Source organism: Propithecus coquereli, unplaced genomic scaffold (genome assembly GCF_000956105.1).
Source record: "Propithecus coquereli isolate 6110/MARCELLA unplaced genomic scaffold, Pcoq_1.0 Scaffold310, whole genome shotgun sequence".
In the NCBI taxonomy this organism is placed as follows: Eukaryota; Metazoa; Chordata; class Mammalia; order Primates; family Indriidae; genus Propithecus; species Propithecus coquereli.
Window position 1 is genome coordinate 636,561 of NW_012148731.1, and position 2,779 is coordinate 639,339.

Below are 2,779 nucleotides of genomic sequence, written 5' to 3' on the forward strand. Positions count from 1 at the left end.
TTCTTTGCAGTTTAGAGGCGACGTATGTGAGATACGATGCCTGTGTGTGGCATAGTGTTCGGAGCTCAGGAAACTGAGTACCAACTGAATCGAACTGAATTGTAGTTTCATGGCAGAGTGATAGGGAGCCCCAGAGAGGAGAAGGTTTAATTTGGATTGGGAGAACGATGCCAGGGCATTAAACTCACCTGGGGAGCGTGTAGAATCCAGATTGCACAGCCCCCTTCCGGAGAATCTGGTTCTGGAAGAATCTGCATTTCAACGAGGTCCCCTGTGGTCCAGTTACGAGCAGTCCAGGGGTCACATCTGTCCCTGGGGGTTCCTGTAGTGAATGGTCAGAAAAAAATGTGTTTTACTGAGTGAGTGGACAGAGGAGGGAGCCCTGGGGCCAGGCCTCGAAAACAACAGGGTTTTCTGTTTGTTTTGCTGCCCCTGCAGGCACCAAATTTTCCAGTCTGTTAAAAAGGGGTGGGTCCTGAGCCGCGTCCAGCCCCATGACGTGCCTTGAATAATTTATCAAGTCTCTCAGCGAGACGCTCATGAAATCTTAAACCCTTTCAAAGCCCCCCGGGGAGGGCAGGCATTCGCCCGAGGTCTCTGTGCCCCCCCCTTCTCCATCTGTGTCCCAGATGAGGCGAGGTGACAAGGTCATGCCCCCCTGCTGTGGCCTTCAGGCCAAGAGCCTCTAAGGAACAGAACGTTCCTTCTCGCTGGGTCTCAAGTTCTCTGCACACATGAATTATGTATCTAGTACTTGGCAAAACAACAGGCTGGAGACTGTTCCCGGAGCCCAAAGTCACATCCCCTCACGCCATCCCCATGCCACACTGCCAGGACCGAGACCACGCAGGTGGCTGTGACCTGAGTCCCAGCTCCAGGGCACTTTCCTCTTGCCTCCAGCACTCTCCAGGTGTGTGTGGCCCGGTTAAGTCACCTACTCCTGGCCCCAGGTGGGAATAGTCAGACCTCCGGCCTGACCGCCATGAGCACGACTGGAGAGAAAACCTGACGAGGCAGGCAGCGCAGGGCCTCGTGCACATCAAGGACTGTTACTCCTGACAGTTCTTCCTGCTCCCCTGTGTCCCCAGGGAGGTGACGCTGGCCCATAATGGTGCCACTCATGCGGTGGGCAACACGGAGCCTCGAGGATTCACGGCGTTGACAGCAAGCAGTGAGCAAGTCTGCTCTGTGTCCGCAAGGAGATACGATCTGGCTCTCTCTAGGTTACTCACTAAAACCACGATCCTGAAAAATAGCCCGGGGAAAAGAACCACCAGAGCCTTGCGTTCTTGCCGTCCCCCGTAAGAATGTGCAGGGATGCGCAGGACCCACGGCAGAGTGCCTCTCCCAGCAAGTAAATGATTTTAAAACGAAGGAATGCTATGGAGAAAATAAAGTAAGGTGCTGTGATAGAGAATGGTGGGTCACTTAAGCTCAGGTAATCAGGGAGGGCCTGCTGGAGGAGGTGGCTTTGGAAATGAAACCTGAACCATCAGAAGAAAGATCTAGAGAAAGAGAGTTCCAAGCAGGAGGAATAGCAAAGACTAATCCCATGAGGGGAAACACACTTCACTTTGTGTGCCCATGGGACAGAAAGAAGCCCCGCATGGCCGGAGCACAGTGAATGAGAGAGTTGGCGGGCTGAGAATGGAGTGTACGGGAGAGAGAACACTGAGGATGACTCCTGGATCCTTTGCTAATTTCCCCAAAAGCCCTTAGCAAAGGCACCCTTTCCTCTGGGCAGACACAGCCCTTCACCCGGGCACAGGGCTCGACAAGGGGGGCATGGCTGAACCTGAAGCCCTTCTCACCTCTCTGCCAGGCACCCCTGTGCAGTGCGCAGCCTCCAGAATTGTACATGGAGGACCTGGGCAGCACTATTTTCTTCCTGTGATGGAGCCAAGTGGAAGGGGGAAATCACAGATCAGTGCCAGCCAGGTTAAATTTGAGATGCCATTAGCCACCCAGGAGAGCTTGCTGAGTAGACAGTCGAATGTACCCATAGGAAGCTCAGGACAGGGTCTGGGTGTCCTCCACGGATCATGTTACATGCCTGGATGAGGTCACTCATGCAGAGCCTATAGAGAGGAGGAGGATCTTTCTAATGAGCATATCTGCCTGTGGGGTGCTTACCAGTCAGTGGGTGACAGCAGCAAGGTGCCTAGGAATCAGAATTTAAGGAGGCACTGACTGTCATGATCCAGCAAATGCAAGGTTGGCACCTGAGAGTGAGTGCCACCTTAAATTGTGTGTCTCCTTAAATCTAGTCCCAGTCCGGGGTAATTTAGTGGAGACAGGAAGGTCACTACTACCAACGGTGCTGGTCCAATTGGACATATCTCAGGGGGAGGGAAAAAAAAAGAACTTCAACCTTTAGTCCACGCTGTATATAAAAACACAAATAGATCATAACCCTAAGCATAAAAGCTATGACTATAAAACTTTTATGGAAAAAAAGAGAAAATCATCATGACTTTGAGGTAGGCAAAGATTTCTTAGATAGGACACAAAAAACATGAATCATAAAAGAAAAAAAGATCAATTGGATTTTATCAAAACTAAGAACTTACATATATATTATATATACATGATGGAACATTAGTCACCTACTTGCGATAGCACGGATGAACCTGGAGGACATTGTGCTAAGTGAAATAAGCCAGACACAGAAAGAAAAATTCTGTACGATATCCCTTATATGCGGAAACTAAACAAAAGAAAAAAAATTTGTCGGCCAGGCGCGGTGGCTCACGCCTGTAATCCTAGCTCTCTGGGAGGC